Genomic DNA, 16,954 nt, shown 5'->3' with positions numbered 1-16,954 from the left:
GTTGATGCACCATTCAGCCAAGTTTTCAATCTCTATCTATTATACAACCCACTACCATGGTATTGTCAGCAAATTTATAGATGGTGTTATTGACATACTGAGCCACACAGTCATAGGTGTAAAGTGAGTAGAACAAGGGGCTAAGAACACAGCCATGATGGAGATTGCATAGATGTTCTTACCAATCTTCACTGATTGTGTTCTGGAGGTGAGAAAATCCATGATCCAATTGCACAGTGGGGTGTTAACTCCCAGGTCTTGGAGTTTGCTAATTAATTTTGAGGGGATGATGGTGTTAAATGCCAAACTGTAGTGGATAAAGAGCATCCTGATGTATGCATCTTTACTGTCCAGGTGTTCCCAGGCTTTGCGTAGAGCCAGTGAGATGGCATCTTCCATAGACCTGTTTCTATGATAGGTGAACTGGAATGGATATGTATCACTGCTCAGACAGGAGTTGATCTGCTTCATCATTAGCCTTTCAAAACACTTCATCACTGTTGATGTAATTTGCTGCCATTTTTCCATCTTCTACCCCACTTAGAATTCGAGTCATAATTGACTAATTCCATGCCTACTTGACCTCTGACTTTCTTTGGTTATTTTTAACAATTGCACAATTTTTTTTCAAGATGCTCATAATTGTTTATAGAGAATTGCTACCCCAAAACATCACTGCAGCCTCTACCACCCCAACAAGCCAAACAGATCTCTTTGCTCCTCAGAATCCAACCATTTGTGCTTTCAAGATCGAAACAGTCATGTCCCTGCTTCCTGCTCCAATGGTCTTCAGCTTCTCCCTCTGTCATGACGCTTTAAGCCCCTCCTTACATCTTCCCACACAGAAAAACAGAACACTGGAAAATCTCAGTTTCTCTCAGCTGAAACTTGAGCAATGTTGGTAGAGGACCAACAGTTAAATTATCTTGCAGATTCCAAACAAAAATGCATGCAAGTATAGTGATCAGACACAAATCAACAAGGAACTAGATCCAGTGCCACTGGAAAATTGCAGCAGAATTTTATCCACCTTATCTTCAACCATTGATGGCAACTAATGTTGCATGAAAAGACATCTCACAAGTTATGTATGCTTTGTAACAATTAGTTTTAAATGTTAAGTTTGCTACAATGTAAACCTATTAAATGTAATAAGTATTTCCATCAAAAAGTCATTGCTCCATAATTGAGGAAAAAATTGAAACTCAGTATCTGTAAAGGGCAAAAAAAAAAGCAATTTATGACATTTAAAACCCTGCATCAGGAGTTCCTGCATCAGGAGTTCCTGCATCAGGAGTTCCTGCATCAGGAGTTCCTGCATCAGGAGTTCCTGCATCAGGAGTTCCTGCATCAGGAGTTCCTGCATCAGGAGTTCCTGCATCAGGAGTTCCTGCATCAGGAGTTCCTGCATCAGGAGTTCCTGCATCAGGAGTTCCTGCATCAGGAGTTCCTGCATCAGGAGTTCCTGCATCAGGAGTTCCTGCATCAGGAGTTCCTGCATCAGGAGTTCCTGCATCAGGAGTTCCTGCATCAGGAGTTCCTGCATCAGGAGTTCCTGCATCAGGAGTTCCTGCATCAGGAGTTCCTGCATCAGGAGTTCCTGCATCAGGAGTTCCTGCATCAGGAGTTCCTGCATCAGGAGTTCCTGCATCAGGAGTTCCTGCATCAGGAGTTCCTGCATCAGGAGTTCCTGCATCAGGAGTTCCTGCATCAGGAGTTCCTGCATCAGGAGTTCCTGCATCAGGAGTTCCTGCATCAGGAGTTCCTGCATCAGGAGTTCCTGCATCAGGAGTTCCTGCATCAGGAGTTCCTGCATCAGGAGTTCCTGCATCAGGAGTTCCTGCATCAGGAGTTCCTGCATCAGGAGTTCCTGCATCAGGAGTTCCTGCATCAGGAGTTCCTGCATCAGGAGTTCCTGCATCAGGAGTTCCTGCATCAGGAGTTCCTGCATCAGGAGTTCCTGCATCAGGAGTTCCTGCATCAGGAGTTCCTGCATCAGGAGTTCCTGCATCAGGAGTTCCTGCATCAGGAGTTCCTGCATCAGGAGTTCCTGCATCAGGAGTTCCTGCATCAGGAGTTCCTGCATCAGGAGTTCCTGCATCAGGAGTTCCTGCATCAGGAGTTCCTGCATCAGGAGTTCCTGCATCAGGAGTTCCTGCATCAGGAGTTCCTGCATCAGGAGTTCCTGCATCAGGAGTTCCTGCATCTTTCACCTCCACAAGTGCTGCTTGTCCTGAGTTCTTCTAACAGTTTTTTTTTGTCCGTTCTGACAATCTCCCACTGAAAAAAACCCATTGATCATCTCTCCTGATACCACTTTATCTGGCACAATGTCATTTTTTGTAAAATGATTGGGTGGAAGTACTTGTATTAAGTGTCTTGGAATATTTCATGTTGATGGTGTCATTAAAACACAAATTTTTGTTGTTGACCTAGCACGCACTCAGTGCCAGTCACAAATGTTACCTATCATTTCCCGATCTGCATGGCCATGTTTGGGATTGCCTTCAGCAGAAGGATCACTGAAATTCATGGCAATTTTGTACCTTGTTCTGTACCATACTGCTGTTGCAAAACAACAAATTTCATGACACACATTCATGACCATAAACCTTTTCTTTTAAAAGCTGCATGTCTACATATAACCATAACCATAGAGCCGTAAATGGTTATATGGTTAAGGTTATATGTAGACATGCAGCACAGTAACAGGCAATTTCAGCCCAGGAGTCTGTGCCGCCCAATTTACACCCAATTAACCTACACCATCACCCCTCCCCCCCCCCCCCCCACCCCCCGCACCGGTACTTTTTGAACTGTGGAAGAAAACCAGAGCCCCAGGGAAACCCCAAGCAGACACAGCGAGAACGTATAAACTCCTGACAGACAGCACGGGAATAGAACCCCAGACCTGATCGCTGGCGCTGTAAAGGCGTTGCTCTAACTGATATGTCAACTCTCCCGCACCTGATTCAGATTCATTCTTTCTATTCCCGATGAAGGGCTTCAGCCTGAAACATTGACTGTCTATTGTTGCCTGACCAGCTGAGTTCTTCCGGCATTTTGTGTTGCTGAACTTTATTTTCAACCATTATTCGAATTCTTCAAAACCACATAGTATGAGATGCAAGCAAAACACTGAAGAGAGGTCAAAGACATTTTTTTTGTAAAAATGCATTGAATTCAGAATGTACAACCAGAAGGAATTGAAGAATCCATAATCAGAACCGATGAAACCTGAAAATAAATAGGAAGATTGAGAGACTGAAAAACAGGACAAGGAAGGTTACTCTCTTTGAGAAGAACACACCTAGTGTCCGAGCTGTCACTGCTGAGCCATAATATTCTATTCATCGTTTACAGCACAGAAGTCATGCTGTACAGTTGTAAAGGCAGAGTCTCACCTCCCCAACTTCAATCCTTTTAATCATTCCCACACTGCTTCAGTTTGGATCTTGAAAAGATTAATTTTAAAGCATAGACTTCTGCCTTTTTCAGGATTGCCACATTATTAGGATTATTCCCCAATGCTGAGCAACTTCACTCTGTCTGCTCACTTTGTGCATCTGCACGAGTCATTTATTTACTGCATCCGTTGCGGCCGTCTCCAAATTGGAGAGACTGGGCGCAGACGGGGAGATCGCCTGGCTGAGCGCCTTCACTCTGTCCACATCCATAACAGGAATTTCCCAGTGGCCAATTGTTTTGATTTTGCGCCCCTCCCCCACCCCACGTCGATATATCTGCCCCTGACCTGCCAAATCAAGGCCACTTGTAAATTGGAGGCGCAACACCTAATCTTCCGTCTGACCACTCTCCAACCAGATGACATTAACACCGACTTCTCTGGTTTTACTAGCCCATTCACTCTCTTCCCCATCCCTTTGTTTTCTTTCCTCCAGCTCTCCACCCCTTCCCTCTCCATTCACAGAGCCATCTCCCCTCCTCCTGTTTGCTGTCAAGCCCTCCTGTTTGCTGTCAAGCCCTCCTGTTTGCTGTCAAGCCCTCCTGTTTGCTGTCAAGCCCTCCTGTTTGCTGTCAAGCCCTCCTGTTTGCTGTCAAGCCCTCCTGTTTGCTGTCAAGCCCTCCTGTTTGCTGTCAAGCCCTCCCTCCACCTTTTGCCTCCTGCCTGTGGGACTGTGCTCCTCCCCCTGCCCTTCCCACCCACCATTTTATTCAGGTGCCTGCCTATATCTTGCTCATACCTTGAAAGCACAAAATGTTGGTAATGTATCTTCAACTTTGCTATATAAAGTGCACTGCTTGACCTGGTGAATTTCTCCAGCATTGTGTTTTTACTATCCCCAATTCCTTGGTCAATGCGCAGCTGATGATGTTCCAGTGTGACCAGTCAATACGAACACCAGCAAGAAATAATTGCTCTCAATGTTCAAATGGCATCTGCAACTGAATGCTATTTAACACCACTGATACATCACTGCTTGAATGATCTTGCAAGTCCCATGGGGAAAGCAAACATAGTGATCAGACACTCATCAACAAGGAGCATAGATCCAGCACAACTGAAAAATAGAGCAGCAGAATTTTATCTCAGGACCACGTTAACTTCTTCCATCGGCGGCAACTAATTTGGTATAAAAAGCCATCCTGCAAGCAATGCATGCATGAAGTACCCTTTGTAACACTTAGTTTTTGTTGCTAAGGTTTGCTACAGCACAAACCCATCAAATACACGAGGCATTTACATCAGAAAATCATTGCTCAGCGATTAGAGAAAGAAAGAAACATTTCTATAAAACAAAACGTGGATAAATTGGCTTTCTAAAAAGTGGTGAAGGCAGAACATTGAGAAAGGTTTCTGAAAGCTTCCTGACTGGTTGGTATTGTATTTCTAACACTAAGCACATCTTAAATTGAGATCTACAAGGACAGGGAATAAAACAACACGGTAAAAGGGGGAGCCATATCATTAATTAGTTTTGCAAAAGAAGTGAAATTGAAAATTGGAAACAGAAGACAGGGGCAAAAGGTTAACAACTGCCTTAAAATTAATTTGTAATGATGACATATTTCAGCGTACCCATTCATAACTGAAGCAGCTTTTTCCTGAGGAAACTCTTCGCTCTGACACACAAGAGTTGAGTCAGACAAGTGCACTTGTCAAATTCCACTCCACTAGTATCAGGTCACTCATTCACTGTATTTATGCTCAGTGAGTAAAGCTATCTACTTAAACACGTACGCTTGTCCTTTTACATTGACGTCGCTGACAGCATTGCACTGGACAAGTGTTGCGCTGTGCTGAAACACCGGCTGAGGTCCCAATTCAACATGAACAGAAAATCCTGCACCCCAACCATTAGGTGTTCTGGTAAATGTACTTCCTTCAGGTTAGCACCTCAAAACAGATTTAACTGTGTGGTTCTACTGATTATTGGAATTTTGCTATTGACAAGGTGACTGCCATATCTACCCATGTAACAAGAACAGTTTGGAAGCTGATCATGGTTGGTGATGCACTTTGTAATATTCGGTGGATATGCGAAAGTAAACACACACATATCTCTTCTTTATCCCGCCACAATATTCAACCTTTGGATATTAAGTGCCTTTTCCAACTGCAGGAATCACCAAATACAGGTGACCCCCCCCCAGCGCTCCCCACCACGTTACTGCTCCAACAGCAACTGAAATTCACTTTCACAGAACTCACGTGTCACCCCCCCCTCCCAACAATTTGAGACACAGAATGATATACAATCTGCCAAAACAAAGAGTAAATCAACAAACAAAAACGTGTTTCTCAACTCTCGTTTCTTGCCGCACGTCCAGACGCTTTGACACTGCATTATGGAGAAGCGTGATTACGCACCATTTTCTTGGAACGCATCCCCAACAAAGAGGTTGCTGTTTCATCCTAGCCACTGTTATAACCGAGTCTTGCCACTGTCAGAAAATGGAATTAATTTGCATACAGCAAGATGTAATGCGGGCCGAGAAGAGTTTAATGTGCTGCAGAGGTCCCTGGACTACATTTTTCCACTTCCCTTATTGAGGAACCAATTACGACCAAAACTCCCACATTTCTGATCAAAACTTCCAAATTTAAAATGGTAATTTAAGTTGTGAATAAAAGAAATGCAAGGAGAATTAATATTTGCAATCAATTTGAATTACCATAAAGATAACACTGGAAGATTCATTCTATTTCAGATCATTAAAACTTTAAGATCGATTGCAAATTAAGTTCATCCACTGTCAATAAAGCTAAATGCACCATCTACAACTCACCTTTTTCAGCAACACATTATCTCAATATTAAAATGTTGAGATAATTTGTCGCTAAGCACCAATCTCCTTGGAGTCCACTTATCTAGTTATCTAACAGTGAATACATTAAATAACAGAGCTTTCAAGACTTATGTGAGGTAAACAAAATTCACAACCAACCTCAAAATGTTTTGCCACTGACTTTCATTGTACTCAGCATCTGATGCCTCTCATGTCAGTGTCCAACAATAGTCAGCCAGTATTGATGGATTCCAGTTGCCCTGATTAGAATGTTCTGGTAAAACCTTTCACCATGTTTGAAACAAATTCAATTTGCTGCCTGTGGGACCTTGCATCAGTATTTCCCCTTGCCTAAAATTTCTGAGAAGTTGCTTCAGTGGAAACCATGATCAATAAATTGAAGATATTCTTTAAGTTATACTATTTAAATGGAAGACATGGCCTGCAATTAATTTTTCTTTCAACTGGATTAAAATCAAGAGCACTAGAAATGCGGGAAAAATGTGAAGAGCTCACGACATGCAAGGCAACGAATCTAATAAGAGAATGGGTATTTGATTGAGCGCATTCTACACCCCGAGCCTCGCAAATGAAAACTTTCCCGCTCAGCTAAGAACCACACCTGAATTTCACCATTTTTACTTTTGATTCAGTGAGTGGTGATTTCTCATTTTCCTGTTATTTTCAGTTTTTAAACAAAAATGAGGCAAATACAGCTTTTGGTTTTAAATTGAAAAATAGCAATTCTTCCAAGTCCGTGAAATGAAGTAAACATTGCAGGATTTTCCTCAGCTAACACTGGACAATGAAGATTTTGCTTCCTAAACACTTTTTGATGTCTTTTATGGATTTCGGGATACAAAAAAAATCACCTTAAAATTTTCCTATCACGCACCTTTTTTTTAAAAAGATAAAATCTATTTTTGTGATTTTTTTGTCATATTTTAAACATGCTTCAAGCATCCAAAACCACAAAGTGCAGTGTGTCACTGAAAATTCATTTTCTGCATTCGCCCTTGGACATCTTCCCTGCTGATCCTGGTGGAGTCAGTGACGAACATGGTGAGAGGTTTCACCGGGACATTGCCACCGTAGAAAAGCAGCATCAGGGCAACCGGAATCCATCAATGCTGGCCAACTATTGTTGGACACTGACATGAGACGCATCAGATGCCAAGTACAAATGAAAATCATTGACAAAGTATTTTCAGGTCAGTGCAATCTGTCAGCGTCATTATGAGACTAAACATGCTAAATTCAATAAAAATTCATTAATGTTTCTCCAACTTCCTACGTGTTACAGGGAATCTGAAATTATCTTTGTGTTTAGCTTGAAGTCGTCTATCATAATTTATGGCGACACAGTTGGCGTAGAGGTTAGAGCAAAGCCTTTACAGTGCCAGCGATCGGGACCAGGGTTCGAGTCCCACGCTGTCTGCAAAGAGTTTGTACGTTCTCCCCATGTCTGCGTGGGTTTTCCCCCAGGACCTCCCGTTTCCTCCCTCCATTCAAAAACATACCAGGGGTGTTGGTTAATGGGGTGTCAAAATTGGGCAGCATGGACTCATGGGCCGAAATGTCCTGTTTCCGTGCTGGATGAATGTACAATTTTTAATTTAAATTTACATTTAAATTAATTTAAATTGTATCCCCAATTTTTTTTTAAATCAGAACACAAACCTTTTGAAAATAATCTGTTGTCCAGTGAAATTAAATGGACATGAAACAAAGATGTCAGGCTTTATAACAAATATACTTTTCCAAAGGAATATTCCAGTATTATAACCAGCACGAGTCCCTTCGGTCTACTGTGTCCATTGCCATTGACTGGCAGCATTTGTGGTTCAGTTGAGTCACCGTTTGAAAGGATAAATCCTAATTGTAGTGTTCTGACTAACCTCTTTGTCAGTTAGATTTTACAGACATTTAATACAGCTTATTGCTGTAAATGCAATTATATACTAATGACCCTACCTAACATTCTCTTAGTGTTTAAAATCAATTAAATCACATAAAACAATTATTTTAAAAATTGAAGTGGATACTTTCAAAGAACTGTGTGACAGTGATGTTCCCAGATTTTCTCATGGAGTCTATTGTGCATTATAAATGCAACTTTCTTATGCAGTAAGATCACTTGTTTAGGCAAATAGTTAGCTTCTTTCTTAATAGTAAAGGCTTGTCGACAATAGTCGAGGACCTCAATAATTACTGCAACCCTGCCTATAATAATGAGACAAAGAGTGATCTTTTGTGCATGTACATCATTAAACGATGTTTTCTATTCAGAAATTGCAATGGTTCGAGCAATTCTGTGATGACATTCAATTTTACCACAGTAAAAATACTGAACGTCAAACCACCTTAGTTCATATAAAGCAGCAATTGTCATTTATATTGCGCCCTTAATGCAATGAAGCATTCCAGCTTGCATCTTCGGGACCACATTAAACACAAAACTATGTGCTCAACTGTAACCAGCTCGTAGCTGACTTCTGAATAAAGTTTAAACCAGCCTGAAACGATCGAGTTAATCAAAATCTGTGCCAAGTAAATCTAGAGAATTCCCTGGTTCAGTAGAACTAGCGGTGCAATAAAGCACAGTAATTCTGCAGACACACACATTCAAGCCATCACAAGGTGAAGAATACTGGGCTCCTTTATTGGACTTGCACAGGTGTAGAATTTGTGAAGCCACATAAAATATTGCAGGGAAATGCACTAATGCCTCACAAAGCTATGAAAGTAGTCAAAACATGGGACACAGCACAATGCAAAGACTTAGAAATTAATTCCACATATACTCCTTGCCTGGATTACTTTTCCAGACAATGATCTTGCGCCTGGACAAGATGCCAAAAACAAAACTCAGGAGCAAAGAAATTAAAATAAAGCTACTCAGCCAGTGTCCAGTGACACTGAAGTTGATAAATAGGAGATTGGTAAGATGATTTATCTTATACATATACAAGAAACGCTGCAGTGAAACAGGAACATTTCTCTTGAAAATTTCTGCAGGTGAACCATGGAGAGATCTCACTGTATCAGAGTCTGGAGATGCCAATACACAGGACAGGAACAAACTCCAGGGAGTTGTTAGCTGGCCAGCGACGTCACGGGTACCAGTCTTCACTCCACTGAGGACATCTACAAGAGGTGGTGTCTTAAGAAAGTAGCCTCTATCCTGATAGATTCCCTGCCCTCTACCCCACCCCACTAATGCTGACATTTCCTGTGCTCCTGAAACTCTGGAGATGTGTGGCCCTCTGTCTATCCCAGAGCTTGAGGCATCCAAATCATCCTCCTCAACCCCTGGTGTACAAACCCTGATACAATTAGGAAGCTGACCACATCGGGAGATCTGCTAAATTCACAAATCCAGGTCCTGATGTCTGGTTCCCGGAAGCTTGACTTCAACAGCCCATGGTTGGGTGTGAGGCCAGCTACCAAGCTGTCTGCTGAGGTGACCTCCTATGGCCACATAGGCTCCTCTCCCACGACCGGATGGAGTTCTCTCCCACCCTGGAGTCCTGCCCTGGTTCGCTGCTTACCCCAGAGCAGTCAAGCCTCTCCAATGCAAAAAAAAAAGCTGCACCTGCTTCACAGGCATTTTATACTTGCAGAATTTTAAATTTTAAATTTAGATATGAGGCACAAACCTGCACCACCCAAATACCCCAATTAACCTACAACGTCTGTTCGCTTTGAAATATTGCAATTTTTCTTGTGGCAATGTGATTTAGTCCATGGGATACAATAAGTGAAATACATGTGGTAAAAGAATAATACAAGTAGGTAACACTGGCTAACCCAGATGAAATCTGCAGCATGGTTTATTTCACTATTCAGTGCATCAGAATTTGTATACGACCTGCATAGGTTTCCTCCGAGTGCTCCAGTTTCCTCCCACCCTCTAAAACATACAGGGTTGGTAGATCAGTTGGGGTAATTGGATGGCACGGGTTTCAATGGCCAAAGTGGTTTCTATTGCGCCGTATCATTTTTTTAAAAAATATGCAGATGCTTGCACTGAGTGCAGTAGACAAAAATGCTGGAGAAACTCAGTAGATCACGTAACATTCATAGGAAGTAAAAGGCATTCAACATTTCAGGTCTGTGTCCTTTCTCAGGAGTGCTGAAAATCAGGCAAAAACCCATTTCGACCATTGAAACCTGCACCACCCAATTATCCCCAAATCACCTACCAGGTCTGTAGGTTACAGAGGGTGGGAGGATTCCAGAACACATGGACAAAACCCAAGCAGTCACATTGAAATTCCTTACTGTCATTGCCAGATTCAAAACTAGGTTACTGGCAATGTAATAGTGTTACACTAACTTAAGGGGTCTCCAAAGTGGTCGATGTCAAACCCTAGAGTTGATGGGACTATCCAAGGGGCTCAACAAATGCCTGGGGGGGGGGGGGGAGGGAAGGGAAGAGGTCGATAAATGTCAGGGGGTCAATTGAACTTTTGGAGTCTATAGAATTGTGGAGCCCGAGGTCCCCCCTCCTGCCCAGGAGCCCAAGGTGAATTCTTCGATGCGGACAGCATCGCACCTGATGTGGAGAATGGAATCACCATCACTGATGACGAAGACTTGGACCTATCTCCATTTGGCACCTTCCCGGTCAGAAGCAAAGGGTTTTTGAAAAAAAATTGTCATTGGTTGTTATTGGTTATTTGCTTGATTAATTTACAAATGTGATACTTGGCGATTGAGGAGTTGTTACAAAGTTTGGGTTGTTGCTGTTATGCAGTTGGAATTATGTCCTAATGCACATGGAAACTGCATGTCTACTTATTTATTTTTGTACTTCCCTGGGGGTCTATAAAAGGCCAAGGATTCCATGAAGGCGTCGATGGTCTAAAAAGTTTGGGTCCCCTGCACTAACTCCTATGTCAACCATATCATCCCTATAATTTAATACGTTTCCTCCTTCCTTTTGACTAGTCACCTCACCTGTTTCATCAGCCACAGTTCCCTTGTCCTTGTCCCAATGAGACAAACCTCTCCTGAACTCAGAACAAGAGGTCCCTAAACTTCCTCCACATTACCTCTGTGCTTTCACCCTTAAACATCTGTTTCCAATTTACTCTCGCTAGTTTCTGCCTCATCCCTTCATAATTAGCCCTTCTCCAATTAAGCACTTTCCCATCTTTTCTGTTGTCATCCTTTTCCATAGCTATGCTGAGATTAAAGAAGTTGTGATCACTCTCACCACAATGCTCCCCCACCTGATCAGGTTCATTACCCAGAACTAAAACCAGTATGACCTCTCCGCTCATCAGCCAATCCACATATTGTACCTGGAATCCTTCTAAAACACTCCTGACAAATTCAGCCTCATTCATCCTTCTGGCAGTCAAGAGGTGCCAGCCAAAATCAGGAAAGTTGAAATCACCCATAACTACAACCCTGCACCATTTCAAAATCTGCCTGCTTATCTGCTCCTCAATGTCCTGAGGGCTATTTGGGGGGCCTATCATTTCTCCCACCACAGTGATCGCTCCCTTCGTCTTTCTGACTTCTACCCACACCGACACTCCCTCTGCAGCATCCTCCCTTTCTATAGCCATGATACCATCCTTGACATTCCCCCCACCCCCAACCTCCTATCCTATTCCTTTTGAAACACCTAATCCCTTCATTGTATAAACAGGTTGTAAGATAAGAGTTCTTTCTCAGCTTGTCTGGTCAGCTAAGCGCTCCCAGTTCAGTTTTCTTTGTTACAGCAACAGTTAAATTGGAAAGGAATGAGTGACCAATTCATTCCTCATGCAAACCAATCTAGATCGATGTTAACAGCCTCAGAGGGGTCTCATGAGTTATTCATCAAGTATTAGGGAAGGTCTTGTGAAAGCCCTCCAGAGAAACATAAAAGGTTATCTGTAGCTCAGCCTTTTCATCCGACTACAGAGACCAAAAGGTATTTAACATGCTGAACTGATCCCAGCAGAACTGCAATCGTATAACTATTAGAGGGAAGAAAAAATTTATCTCAAGTTTCCTCCCTGCCAATATTAGAACAAAATGATTTTGCAGTCCTATATAGCTGCAAAATTTGGACATTTTCCATTGCAGCTCACCCAGGCCTTCAACAAAATGCAAAAGTCATTCAGGTCTTTAATGATTAATACTTCAAGTCTCCTTTATAAATTCCAGAATTCACATAGACATGACAGGCACTTCCTTCCCAATTGTTCTCCCCTTCAGATACAATACATTTTAATACAGAATTAAGAACTACAGAGCTGTGGGGGTAGGCAAAAGCATCTATCATCTTAGTTGGATACATCCTGTGTCCGCACAACACCTCCCCACTCATCAAACATTGAATTTCTACATTTTCCGGACATTCAAGAATCCAGAGTTTTCATTCAAAATAATTGCAGGCCAATTCAAAATCAGTTCCCCCTGTACTAATAAGTGAGATGTAACTTGGATTAACAATAAAAAAAAACGTGTGTGTGCAGGAAATTGTCATTTTGGAGGAGCGCATCAAAATCCAACACATTGTGCACACACTCATTCTCCCATTGACCATGTGGATTTCCTCAGGAGCTTAGCTATCCAGAGCACAACTGCGCATGCACAATGCGTACACTAAGGAAAAAATAAAACACGGACGGGAGGGTGGCCCAGCTGAGGAGCGAACTAACACAGCGTAACCAACTGAGAGATGCCCGACATCAGAGCTCTCAGCTGGAAGGAGAGGAATGCGACAGGAAAGGGAGTGATAGGAAAGAAGAACATCAACAGGAGGCCCAACAGATAACTAGCCCAGAAGAAGCCATGCAAAAAAACACCCAGCAAAGTGAGGCAAGCAGCTCGACAAGAAAGTCAGAAGAGACACAGTTACAAGGAAGAGAAGTAGAAGACACAAACACAGATGCAGACACAAAAGAAGAGGAAGAAGAAGACTAAGCTCTGCACAGAGGAATAGAAGGTAAAATAGATGTACAGTACATACATAATTTTTTTTTCGCGCGATAGCCTGAGAGTACAGCAATGGTACATAGAAATGAATAAATGTATTCCATTGGAAAAAATAACATATAATTTAAGAAATAACATCACAGTATTCGAACAAATTTGGGAACCGTACATGGAACACAACAGAGAAGTCCTACCACGGACCTCCACCCTCTAAAATGACAGAATGAGAAGAAGACGAAATGAACTGACCCAAAGTGTAAAAGTAGATGACACAATTTTCTTGTTTATTTTCATTGTGTGATGACATTGTTTAATGGGTTTAATGTATTGTATATGTTGAACGTTGAGTGGGTGGGGAGGTGGGGTGGGAAGGAGGGAGGGAAGGGAGGGGGGAAAAAGGGGAAAAAATGACACTGTGTATATTCGAGGGAAATGTTTATATGTATTTTGGTCAATATGGTTCATAGTGTAAAGAACAAATGAGAGCATTAAAAAAATGGTTGACATTAGAATTTAGTGAAGTGAAAAAAAAATGAAAAGTACAGAAGAAAAAGTGAGTAGAATAGAGCTGGTCATGACAGAAATAGGGAAAAGATTAGAAAATGTGGAAGAACGAGAAATGGCTGTATAAATGGAAGTGAATGACTTAAGAAGAAAATTGGAAGTCAGTGACAAAAAAGTTAGTCACAAGAGTTGTTAGGTCAGAAGATTGATGTAATGGAAAACTATAGTAGGAGCTTAGATATCCTCCCACATCCAATTACCATTTTTAAATAAAAAAACTAATTTCAGGTATTTGATTAGTCAAAGGTTATGGCGAGTGGGGCTGAGCCTTCTGGCTGGTTGCATCACTGCCTGGTGTGGAAGTGCCAACTCTCGGATCAAGAATAAACTCCAGAGGGTTGTTAACTCGGCCGCAACATCACAAGCACCAGACCTCACTCCATCCAGGTCATCTACAAGAGGCAGTGTCTTTTAAAAGAAAAGCAGTTTCTATCCTCGAAGACCCCCACCATCCAGGCCAGTCCTCTTCACTCTGCTACCGTTGGGAAAAAGGTACAGGAGCCAAAAGATGAGCACTCAATGGTTCAAGGACAGCTTCTTCCACACTGCCATCAAGTTCCTGAATAATCAATGATTAAAAATACACTGCCTGACTTTTCGGGCATTTTTACTTTTTTTTATATAGAATGTTTTAAGATGGTTATAACATGAATGTTTTCACTGTAACGCTGCTGCAAAACACCAAATTTCATGACTTGTTCATGACAATAAATTCCATTCTAATCTATAAAGTGCAAGTCTTTCATTTCAGCTGATATTCATTGTTCAAATGGGCCTGCAGAATGGCGGAGCAGACTCAGCGGGTCAATGGGCCTACCTCTGCTCCTATATCTTGTGATCCCAAAAATGTGCAACTGGGGAAGTTAATCTGCTGTTGGACATTATCCTTAGTGTGCAGGTAGGTTGGGGATCTGAGAGGGTTGATGAAATGCATGGAGAATAAAATGGGATTGGTGTAGCACAGTGATTGCAATGTTATTTCACTGCCAGCGTCCTGGGTCCGAATCCAGCCGGAAGGAGTTTGCGCATTCTCCCCGTGACGTATGTGGGGTTTCTCTGGGTGCACGCCAGTTTCCACCCACCAAAACGTACAGGGCTGGTAGGTTAATTGGTCTGGAAGCGCCTTCTACTACTGTGATATATTCGTTAAATAGAATCAATGCAAAATGATTAAAGTGGATGATTAATGGTCGACTCATAGGCCATTCCTGTGCAGTACTACTCATGTGTCCTTGGTGATTTAAGAAGAATACACCCATTGCCCCAGACCCATTACATGATCCTGATGCTTTAAAGGTCCCGTTTGCAGCTTCCTTGCTTTGAAGATACACTTGTTCACAATAAGTTAAATAGATGTTGCAACCAACCCTCCATAAAATCCCAGTTACATCAAAGGCTGCTCCTTTTAAAGTGCTAGAGCTGCCCTGGAGATTCCAGAGCAAGCACCCCCACCGCTAGGGGAGCTCATTTTCTGCATCTTTATGCCTTTTGCAAGACTCGTCACTGACAGAACCACCCCCACCATTACTGATGATGCCCTGATGGAGTCATGGTTCTCACGCCGATCTATAAAGTGTAAGTCTTTCATTTTAGCTGATATTCATGGATCAAATGGAACTGCAGAGTGGGTAGAACAGGCCCCCCAGAAGGGGCATTACAGGTTCTTGTTACACCTCATCTGGTTCACCCGCACTTTGATCTGAGCTCCCTGCTGGTACAGTTGTTAAATTTGCTCGCCTGCATTCAAACAATTGCTGGGAACTACATGGAACGGCCTCCTGCCCTTTCACAACATCTGACCTTGTTCCTGCCAACAGGAATCTCCAAGGACAGGCTCATCAACCCCACAAAGCCATCTGTATCTATCTATGAACAATCTCATGCCATCAGCCCCATCAGTGTGCTCCCAAATTAAATCAAACTACCAAAACATTCAGGGAAACGACATTCATCAATTATTTATCGCATTTCAAACAGAAATTTGCACATCAAATGGAACTCAGTAAATGTAACAATCAACATGATGCGCAGCTGCATGAATCGAGAATGTCTGATATTTAATTGCAACCGAAGAGTACAATGAACCACACCTCTCTGTCAGAGGCAGGCATTAGCAAGACCTAAAGCGATGCACATCTTTGTAGGTTATAAGAATCCAAGAAAAATGAACGAGAACTGGGTCTTCATCCCAGTACACAAAACTGCTGGATAAACTCAGCAGTTATACACCATCCATAAAGATGAAAAGGCAGTCAATGTTTTGGGTTTGAGCCCTTCTTCTGAAGGGCTTAAAATCAGGCAGATGTCCAAAAAGGTGGGCTGATGGGGAAGGGGGACTGAGCACAGGCTAACAGGTGGATACGGGGAGGCTACTGCACTAGACCCCAAGCATGTACCTCCTCTTAACCCCTGAGTCCATGCTGATCATCAACCAACTACTCCTAGATAAATTTCACCATTCATTCTCACCCTGTCACCACAGATTCTATCCTCAGCTACACATGATAAACTTCCTCGAAGTTCCCTTAAATGGAGACCTATCAGGGACACCTCACGTCACCTGGGAAGTCTGCGACTGCGCTTTCTGAGAAGACTGAAGCAAGCAAGGCTACCTGTCACCATCTAGAGCATCCTGATCGGTTGCATCACAGTGTGGTACTTCTGCTGCAGAGAAATGCATCGGAGGTCAATGCACAGGATCACAAAAATGGCCAGAGAGAATAAATGGCATGTCCATCCCTTCTTTCCCCCCTCCCCACACCCTCCACCATCAAAGTGATCTAATGGGATCATTGTCTGAAGAGGATGCGCAAAATCATTGAGGACCCCCTCTCCTGTGGCCTCAGCATCTTTTAGCTGCTCCCATCAGGAAAGAGATACAGGAGGATCAGAGCCAGCACCACCAGGCTGAGGAACAGCTTCTTCCCACGGGCAGTGAGAACAATGAATAACCAAAGGAACAGTTCACACTAACCATCTGTGCTCTCATATTCAGGAACCAATGTGTATATATAAATACTTGTCCTGCATATGTGTTATGTCTGGTTTTGTGTCTGTGTGTTTTGCACCAAGGACCGGAGAACACTGTTTCATTAGCTCGTACACATCTAATAGATGACAATAAACTTGACTTGACATTAGGGCCAATTTACAGTTGCCAATGAACCTACCAACCTGCTGGGAAGAAAATGGAGCACCT

The 16,954-nt window shown here is 42.5% G+C and overlaps 1 protein-coding gene and 1 long non-coding RNA gene across 4 annotated transcripts in view; one reads left to right on the top strand and one right to left on the bottom strand.

Moving 5' to 3' along the window:
• LOC138735754 (proto-oncogene tyrosine-protein kinase Src-like) overlaps positions 1-16,954 on the bottom strand; it is a 151,065-nt gene that overhangs the window by 89,882 nt on the left and 44,229 nt on the right. The gene's annotated exons all lie outside the window — the stretch shown is intronic.
• LOC138737427 (uncharacterized) lies at positions 12,934-14,486 on the top strand. The gene is made up of 2 exons (XR_011340905.1): positions 12,934-13,201; positions 13,996-14,486. It is a non-coding gene; the product is annotated as an uncharacterized lncRNA (long non-coding RNA).

This window comes from Narcine bancroftii, chromosome 6, assembly GCF_036971445.1.
Source record: "Narcine bancroftii isolate sNarBan1 chromosome 6, sNarBan1.hap1, whole genome shotgun sequence".
Taxonomy (NCBI): Eukaryota; Metazoa; Chordata; class Chondrichthyes; order Torpediniformes; family Narcinidae; genus Narcine; species Narcine bancroftii.
This window is presented reverse-complemented; position numbering and strand designations above follow the sequence as displayed.